Here is a 10,511-nt window from a genome sequence, read left to right as displayed (position 1 = left end):
AAATACAAATACGAGGTATAGTACAGTAAGATAAAAGCAAAACACTGCGGATGCTGGAAATCCGAAACAAAAACAAAGGTAGCTGGAAAAACCCAGCAGGTCTGACAGCATCTGCGGAGAGGAACACAGTTGATGTTATGAGTCGAAACGTCAACTGTGTTCCTCTCCGCAGATGCTATCAGACCTGCTGAGTTTTTTTAGCTATTTTTGTTTTTGTTGTGAGGTACAGTACAGTTCAGTAAACCTTTTGAAGTTGTTCTTCACATCAGCAGAAATTCCATGAGGATGCCTGAGCATGTCTTAATTGTATTCCACCTTGGAGCCTTCCAGAAAACTGATCAATTGGTAATATCAGACATCAGGTGACTTGTGGCAGCCATCTTAAGTCAGTGTCTTTGCTTGCTTTTTAAATGTCCTTTTTAAACATTTTAATATATGTTTGATTAGCCAATGAAATTACAGACTAAAATCACTCATGCACAAGTCACATCATCGTGATACCACTTATGAGCTGGATGAAGTATAATATAGGCCTGTTCATGTGTAGAATTGCATTCAACTTTGGAGGAAGTCAGAATGCACAGTATGTGCAATGGTTATAATGTAACTTACTTGTATTGGATTTATCTTTTGACCTGGGAATCTGACTCATCCCTCTAAGTATGTAAAGTGGTGACTGTGATATCATGAGGTGCATTGAATCATGGATTACTGAATTGATTCATTGATTTATGTTCTTGTTGAATTAACCACCCCCTCCCAAAAAGAAATTATTCCACAATTGTTCTACCAACATGAGCATAGCTTGATGCAGACACCACTGGAGCAAGTTTCAATTCAGTCAAACTATATGGGACTTTTGGCAGTGTGTTTAAAATTGGTCTGACAAAACAACCTAATATAATATGGAAATTTAATATGAACATCCAAAGGTAATTATATTAGATAGAAATGAATCAGAAATGCCATAATCAAGGAATGGGCAGATGGAATCAAATCAATGGTATGGGAGGACACAATAAAATGTATCATCAGGAGAGTAATAGTGTTAAAGAGGAAATTAGGAAAAGAAAGCCTTAAGTAGAACAGTGGACCATACGAACATAAGAATATAAGAAATAGGTGTAGAACTAGGCCATTTGGCCTCTTGAGCCTGCTTCACCATTCAATAAAATCATGGCTTATCTGATTTTGGCCTTAACTTCCTGCCTGCCCCCTACAGCCCTTGACTCCCTTGTAGATCAAAAATCTGTCATCTTCAGTAACCCAGTCTCTACTGCTCTCTGGGATAGCGATTTCTTTAGATTAATGACCCTCAGAGAGAAGAAAGTCTTCTTCATTTCCATCTTAATTGGGTTGCCCCTTATTTTTAAATTGTGTCCCCTAGTTCTAGATTCCTTCATGAGGGGAAACATCCTACCACCATCTACCCTGTCAAGCCCTGACAGAATCTTATACATTTCAATAAGGCCACTTCCCATTCTTCTAAACTCCAATGAGTATAGGCCCACGTGGCTCAACCTTTCTTCATAAGACAACTCTCTCATTGCAGGAATCAACCTAATCGAACTTCTTTGAACTGCCTCCATTGAAAGTATATCCTCCTTAAATAAGAAGACCAAAACTGTACATAATATTCCAGGTGAGTACTCAGCAATGCCCTGAACAATTGAAACAATACATGTCTTATACTTTTATACTCCACCCCCTCTTGTAATAAAGGTCAGCATTCCATTTACCTTCCCAATTTCTTGCTGGAACTGCATGCTAACTTTTGTGATTCATGTACAAGGGCATCCTTCTGTACTGTAGAAAGCTGCAGCCACTCTCCATTTAATAATATTAAATAATATTCTGTTTTTCTATTCTATTCTTCCCACCAAAGTGGACAACCTCATATTTTCCCACAATCGCTATGTATGAGCCAAGACATTGAGTACTGATAGCTTGTTTAATGAAACGTACTTTACAGTAGACTCAGTCTTCACTTGTTAGCCACACATGGTTATCAGGATAACTATCTGGAATCAAAAGCATAAGCATAAGATGGAAAGTCCTTTTTAAAGTGATGATACATAGAAATTCAAATTAAGATAACTGACTTGTCAAATTTGACATTGACATCCCATCTAGTCTTGAGATACTTGTATTTCCCTAAGAGGAATGTATGTGTTGTTTACAGATGGCACTGAGACTGATGCTGTCATGCTAAATGTTGCTCTTCAAAACACCACATAACCTCACAGAACTGAGTCACCATAATTGGTTGGACACATGAAATTATCTCCAAATGCAGGATAGTACAGCTTCAACTTTTGCAAATAAATTCTTGGTATTGTTTACTGTTAAACTTATGACACAATTTTATGTTTGAAGAGCTAATTGTATTAACAGAAAACAAATGCCAGAGTCATCTCCTGCTCAGAAAATAAATGAATGCCTTGGTAATTATTGTTCCTGGCAACTTTTTTGAATGCTGTATACAAGAGATCCTCCAAATTTCTAATGGCTAATTGTAAAGGGCATGGTGAGACTTAAACAATATGTAAATATGACTAACTCTACACTTCACATTTTTTCTATGGGGTTGCCTTACTTTGGCTGATTATAGTTGTTTTGTGAATACGAAATGCCCTTTAAGTAGCTCTTTAGATGAATATAAAAACAAAAAGCTAAAAGCTACTGCGGATGCTGGAAATCCAAAACAAAAACAGAATTACCTGGAAAAACTCAGCAAGTCTGGCAGCATCGGCGGAGAAGAAATCAATTAACGTTTCGAGCCTTCATGGCCCTTGAAGGCTCGAAACGTTAACTGATTTCTTCTCCGCCGATGCTGCCAGACTTGCTGAGTTTTTCCAGGTAATTCTGTTTTTGCTTTAGATGAATTGCCTGGTTGTAAAGCATCAGACTGGCTCACTTCACGTGTAAATCTATCTGTTATAGAATCATAGGGGAGAATTTTCTCCCCGTCGGGCGGGCTGGGTGGGGATGGGCGCGCAGCTGTTCGCCGCCCACGATCGGCTGCGCGCCGCCATTTTATGTGGGCGGGCTTTAATTGGCCACATGAAATTATCTCCAAATGCAGGATAGTACAGCTTCAACTTATGCAAGGAGGTGTCAGCTGTGGCTCAGTTCATAGCACCCTCGCCTTTGAATCAGAAGGTTGTGGGTTCATGTCCCACTCCCGGAAACCAAGAACTGTGAATGTACTCGAAAGAGTTACAGTCTGTGACAATTGATAACTTGAAAGAGGTTTCAACATATACAAATAAATTCTTAGTATTGTTTAATGGTAAACTTATGACACAATTTTATGTTTGAAGACCTAACTGTATTAACAGAAAACAGTGTCGCATGAGCTGGGACATGTCAATGAATTTTAATAAAAGTTTTTATTAAACTTATTAACCCTTCATGAAACCTCATCCTGCCCGTGGATGAGGTTCCATGAAAAATGCCAAGGCCGTCTGGGCTTTTCGCCTGCCCGCCAACCTTAAGGTTGGATGTGCAGCCCTGACAATGACTTTAATGGAGTTAACAGGCCTTTGACAGTTCAACGGGCGCGCAGAAAACTCCGGTATGCGCCCGCTGAACTGAAGATTGGAATGACGCGCGGTGACGTCAGGACATACACCCGACGTCACCGTGCATCATTTTACACATTGGCAAGCGGGGCCTGCCCCCACACACCATCCAGAAGATTCAGGCCATAGGGATGGATTTAATGGAGCTGACAGGGGTCTCAGCCACCAACTAGAGAGCCTACAGGAATCCAGCACCAACTCTGTAAGGGAAGGCCCACTAAAGTGAGTGCTACTCAGGCACTTGGCAAGACAGTGGTGGACCTTCCCAGGGATCAAGGACCCTGGGGTTGGACTTCCTGCCCATTGAGAGCTGATGGCTAATCAGAGGCCAGCAGCTTTATTAAGCAGCAGCGCCACAGGGTAGAAGATGGCTGCTGCCAGTACTACACCCACCCAAGGCTCACGATAGTCACTGGATCCCAGGCCACATGTGAGTTTTTTTATTCTTTCATGGGATGTGGGTGTCGCTAGCAAGGTTAACATTTATTGCCCATCCCTAATTGTCCTTGAGAAGGTGATGGTGAGCCACTTTCTTGAACCATTGCAGTCCATCTGGTGTAGGTACACCGACAGTGTTGATAGGAAGAGAATTCCAGGATTTTAATCCAGCAACAGTGAGGGAACAGCAATATAGTTCCAAGTCAGGATGATCTGTGGCTTGGAGTAGAATGTGCAGGCAGTGGTGTTTCCATGCATCTGCTGCCCTTGTCCTTCTAGGTGGTAGAGATCAAAGGTTTGGAAGGTGCTCTCGAAGGAGGCTTGGTGAGTTGTTGCAGTGCATCTTGTATATGGTACACACTGCTGCTACTGTGAATCAGTGGTGGAGGGAGTGAGTGTTTAAGTTGTTAGATGGGATGCAAATATAGCAGCTGCTTTGTCCTGGATGGTGTTGAGTTTCTTAAGTGTTGTTGGAGCTGCACACATCTAGATAAGTGGAGAATATTCCATTACAATCCTCACTTGTGCCTTGGAGATGGTGGATTGGCCTTGGGGAGTCAGGAAGTGAGTTACTCACCTCAGAATTCCCAGCCTCTGACCTGTTCTTACAGCCACTGTCACCTTCTAGTTGGTGGAGGTTGTGGGTTTGGATGGTGCTGTTGAAGGACCCATGGTGAGTTTTTGTAGTGCCATATGTCAAGGGGAAATGGTTAGATTCTCTCTATTGTTGGAGATAGTAATTGTCTTGCACTTGTGTGAAGCAAATAGGAATATAGAAACATAGGAGCAGGAGCAGCCTGCTCTACCATTCAATAAGATCATGGCTGAATATTACTCGTCACTTATCAGCTCAAGCCTGAATGTTGCCCAGATCTTACTGCATATGGATATGCACTGCCTCAATATCTGAGGAGTTGCAAATGGTAGAGAACACTGTGCAACCATCAGTGAACATTTCCACTTCTGACCTTGTGATGAAGGAAAAGTCATTGATGAAGCAGCTGAAGATGGTTGGGCTTACGACACTATCCTGAGAAACTCCTGCAGCATTGTCCTGAGACTGAGATGATTGACCTCTAGCAACCACAATAATCTTCATTTGCGTAAGGTATGACACAAACCAGTGGAGATTTCTCCCCCTGATTCATGCTGGCTTCAATTTTGCCAGTGACCCTTGACACCACACTGGGTCAAATGCTGCCTTGATGTCAAGGTCAGTCACTCCCACCTCCCCACTTGAGTCTTTAGTCCATGTTTGAACCAAAGCTGTATTGAGGCCAGGAGCTAAATGGCATCAGTGGCATGTTATCCCAGTGTAACTGATGCTTGGTAGCGCTGTCAATGACACCTTACAGCACTTTGCTGCTGATCATGAGGAGGCTGATGGGGCGGTAATTGGCTGGGTTGATTTCTCCCGTTTTTTGTGGACAGTGCATACCTGGACAATTTTCTACATTGTCGGGTAGATGCCAGTGTTGCAGTGGTACTGGAACAGCTTGGCTTGGGCTGCAGTTAATTCTGGGGCACAAGTCTTCAGAACTATTGCCAGAATGTTATCAGGGTCCATAGTTTTTGCAGTATCCAGTGTCTTCAGCCGTTTCTTCATATCGCATGGAGTGAGTTGAATTGGCTGAACACTGGCATCTGTAATGCTGGGGGCCGGAGGAGGCCATGATAGATCACCCACTCAGCACTTCTGGCTGAAGATGGCTACAAATGCTTCAGCCTTGCCTTTTGTGCTGATGTGCTTGGCTCCCCTATCATTGTGGATGGGGATATTTGTGGAGTCTCCTTCCCCAGTTAGTTGTTTAATTGTCCACCACCATTCACGACTGGATGCAGGAGGACCGCAGAGCTTTGTCTAATCTGTTGGTTGTGGAATTGCTTAGCTCTGTCTATCTCATGCTGCTTCTGCTGTTTGGCATTTAGTAGTCCTGTGTTGTTGCTTCACCAAGTTGACACCTCATTTTTCGGTATGCCTGATGCAGCTCCTGGCATGCCCTCCTGCACTCTACATTGAACCAGGGTTGATCTCTTGGCTTGATGGTTTTGGTAGAGTGGGGGATATGCAGAGCCACGAGGTTTCAGATTGGGGTCGAATACAATCCTGCTGCTTTTGATAGCCCATAGTGCATACCTGGGCAATTTTCTAAATTGTCAGGTAGATGCCAGTGATGTAGCCACACTGAAACAGCTTGGCTTGGGCCACAACTAATTCTGGGGCACAAGCCTTCAGAACTATTGCCGGAATGGTATCAGGTCCCAGAGCTTTTGCAGTATGGATGCCTGGTTTTGAGCTGCTACTTCTGTTCTGAATCTATTCCATTTGGCACAGTGGTAGTGCCACACAACATGATGGAGGGACACTGTCTTCACAAGGCAGAAACAAAAACAAAAATACCTGGAAAAACTCAGCAGGTCTGGCAGCATCGGTGGAGAGAAGCACAGTTAATGTTTTGAGTCCTCATGACCCTTCAACAGAACTAAGTAAAAATAGAAAAGGGGTGAAATATAAGCTGGTTTAAGAGGGGTGGGGTGGGGGGCGGTGTTGGGACAAGAAGAGCTAGGTAGAGGGCCAGTGATAGGTGGCGATAACCAAAAAATGTCACAGACAAAGGGACAAAGAGGTGTTGAAGGTGGTGATATTATCTAAAGGAATGTGCTAATTAAGGGAAAGCAGGACAGGCAAGGTACAGATAGCCCTAGTGGGGGTGGGGTGCGGTGAAGGAATCGAAAAAGGCTAAAAGGTAGAGATAAAACAATGGATGGAAATACATTTAAAAATAATGGAAATAGGTGGGAAAAGAAAAATCTATATAAATTGTCTTCGCAAGGACTGTCTTCAACCAGACCCTGAGAAAGCTCCCCCAATCTGTTAACTTCCAGAATGAGACCCCAATTTTGTCATGCTCCTGGATGAGGAGGAATAAACTGGCTCCCCTTCTTTATTCAATCCCCTCAGTTTGTTGCAACAAGGTTAATTTAAAAGGGATCCCTTCCCGCATGGGTATCTTTTCCCAGTCCAAATGTATTTAATTTTTAAAGGGAGCCAAATTAACCAGGCTTTTTTGATTCAAAGAAAGGGTAAGTTTATTAATTACTAAAACCTGAGAAAAATAATTTAAAAATGCAACACGCATACATACAGATCAGAAATGAGAAGTTAAGAGTCCAAATAAAAGTTTTTAAAGAAATGAGAATCAGTTTTTGGCTTGTTCATGAGGCATAGATGGCGGTATATTGCATCTGTTAAGTTGGGTGATCCCGGGAGAGTTGGTTTTGGCAGTTTTGCAATTGCTTTGGAGACACTTGGTTCTGCAGGATAGCTGAAGAGGCTGTCCTATTTCCTTTTTGATTGTGGCTTCTCTAGCAAGAGAGAGAGAGGGATTTTGCCTGCAATAGCAGGGGTGACTAATTGGTCTTCATGTGCTGTCATTCTCAAAGCACACCAGCACACCCTGCACTGCTCTGCAGCGAGCTTTTTAACCCATTTCCCCTGCGTATTCAGTGAGAGGAAATTGTCGTTTTCCATCCATCTCAGAACTATTTACACATCCTCAGATATAATTCAACAGGAGATTGATTTTTAGGTGACTGCTGAGATGTGAAAATAAGTCTTTTGTCTCCGCAACGACAGGAGATTAAAGTTGTCTTTTCAATCTTTTCTATCTCCCTTTTAAGTGTCTCTGCTTGAAGAAGGCCTGACACCTTTTCAGGTGTGACATTCCATGTTCCCGCAGGACGGGTCTGTCAGTATAATCCACATTGGAATTTTCCAGAAAGTGGTCACTTTACATTATCAGCCATCTTTTGCTCAGTGTCAACACCTCTTTGTCCTTTTGTCTATGACATCTTTTGGCAATCTCCACCTATCGCTGGCCCTTTATCCAGCTCTATCTGTCCCACCCCTCCTTAAACCAGCTTATATTTCACCTCTCTTCTATTTTTCCTTAGTTCTGTTGAAGAGTCATATGGACTCGAAACGTTAACTGTATTCCTCTCCGCAGATGCTGTCAGACCTGCTGAGTTTTTCCAGGTATTTTTATTTTTGTTTTGGATTTCCAGCATCCGCAGTTTTTTGCTTTTATCTTAGTGTTTAATTGACTGCCACTTTTCTTCAAGGGATGCCTACCTTGAAGAAGTATTGCTCTTCTCTCCGACAGGTTTTCCATCTCTCTCTTTTGCCCTGTTTACCTTCATTGCTTTCCAATTCTCTCCTGGTGTTTGACAAAGTGTTTACTAAAATTCACTTTCACAGCCATATTTCCTTCCTTAGTGACTGTCTCCGTCTCTGACTTACCCCATGTGGATTTCAACTGAAGTTCCATCCCTCGTGTTTCCAACCCACCCAGGATTACAGGTATCTCTGGGACTTACAACGCTCCTCGGACTGCTGTTCTCGTCGCATCTTGAGATCCACACTCAGTGCCATGCACCACCATATGAACACGCTCAACCTCTCTTTCCAGCAGCACCGACGCACCCTATCTCTAAGCTGCCCGTGCCCCCAGTTTCATTTTATTCTTCGTCTCATCCGACGCCTCAACAAGAAACTTTGTCTTTTTCTTTCAGGTGCAAAGAACGCAAGCTCCAACAACTCATCGAAACCAACGCCCATCCGGGACCCTCCATCCCATCTTCCAATCCCATCCCCGGCCGTGTATTCCCAGATCCTCTGACCTTCCCCTCTCTGATGCTGAACGTTCAGTGCCCAGCAAAGGGCTCAGTTTCATACCCTTACGCCCTCATCTCAATGAATTTTGGGCTCAGCACGATGCTGATCTCTTCATCCGCCACCTTCGTCTCCGTGCTCACTTCTTTGGGCAGCAGTCCTCTCCCCGTTCAATAGATCCTTTTACCCACCTCCAATATTCTCCCTCCACCTGGACCCCTCCCTCTGGATTCTTACCTTCTCTTGATCTTTTCATTGAAAACTGTCGGTGTGACATCAGTCGTCTCAATTTCTCTGCTCCTCTCACCCACTCTAACCTGTCTCTCTCTGAACTTGCTGCACTCCGTTCTCTCAGGTCTAAACCTGACATTGTCATCAAACCTGCTGACAAGGGTGGTGCTTTTGTTGTCTGGCACACTGACATCTACCTCGCAGAAGCTGAGTGTCAACTCGCAGACACTTCCTCCTACCTCCTCCTGGACCATGACCCCACCACTGAACATCAAGCCATTGTTTTCAGGACTGTTACTGACCTCATCTCCTCTGGAGATCTTCCTTCCAACCTGATAGTCTCCCAACCTCGGACGGCCCGCTTCTACCTCCTACCCAAAATCCACAAACAGGACTGTCCCGGCAGACCGATCGTGTCAGCCTGTTCCTGCCCCACGGAACTCATTTCTCGCTATCTTGACTCCATTCTCTCTCCCCTTGTCCAGTCCCTTCCTACCTATATCCGTGATTCCTCTGACGCCCTACATCATATCAACAATTTCCAGTTCCCTGGCCCCAACCACCTCCTCTTCACCATGGACGTCCAATCCCTCTACACCTCCATCCCCCACCAGGATGGTCTGAGGGCTCTCCGCTTCTTCCTCGAACAGAAGCCCGAACAATCCCCATCCTCCACTACTCTCCTCCGTCTGGCTGAACTTGTTCTTACACTGAACAATTTCTCCTTAAACTCCTCTCACTTCCTCCAAATAAAAGGTGTGGCTATGGGTATCCGCATGGGCCCCAGTTATGCCTGTCTCTTTATGGGGTATGTGGAACATTCCTTGTTCCAGTCCAACTCCGACCCCCTCCCACAACTCTTTCTCCGGTACATCGATGATTACTTCGGTGCTGCTTCATGCTCTCGTCTGGACATGGAAAAATGTATTAATTTTGCTTCCAATTTCAACCCCTCCATCATTTTCTCATGGTCCATCTCTGACACTTCCCTTCCCTTCCTTGAACTCTCTGTCTCAATTTCTGGTGTTAGACTGTCCACCAATATTCATTACAAGCCTACCGACTCCCACAGCTACCTCGACTACAGCTCCTCACACCCCGCTTCCTGTGAGGACTCCATCCCATTCTCTCAGTTCCTTCACCTCCATCGCATCTATTCTGATGATGGCACTTTCAAAAACAGTTCCTCTGACATCTCTTCCTTCTTCCTTAACCAAGGTTTTCCACCCATGGTGGTTGATAGGGCCCTGAACCGTGACCGGCCCATCTCCCGCGCATCCGACCTCACACCTTCCTCTCCCTCCCAGAACCATAATAGGGTCCCCCTTGTCCTCAATTATCACCCCACCAGCCTCCGCATTCAAAGGATCATCCTCTGCCATTTCCGCCAACTCCAGCATGATGCCACCACCAAACACATCTTCCCTTCACCCCCCCGGTGGCATTTCGCAGGGATCGTTCCCTCCGGGACACCCTGGTCCACTCCTCCATTACCCCCTACTCCTCAACCCACTCCCACGGCACCTTCCCATGCAACCGCAGAAGGTGCAACACCTGCCCCCTTACTTCCCCTCTCCTCACCATCC

This window comes from Cetorhinus maximus, chromosome 1, assembly GCF_964194155.1.
Source record: "Cetorhinus maximus chromosome 1, sCetMax3.hap1.1, whole genome shotgun sequence".
Taxonomy (NCBI): domain Eukaryota; kingdom Metazoa; phylum Chordata; class Chondrichthyes; order Lamniformes; family Cetorhinidae; genus Cetorhinus; species Cetorhinus maximus.
The sequence above is the reverse complement of the archived record's forward strand: the minus strand, read 5'-3'. Positions refer to the sequence as shown.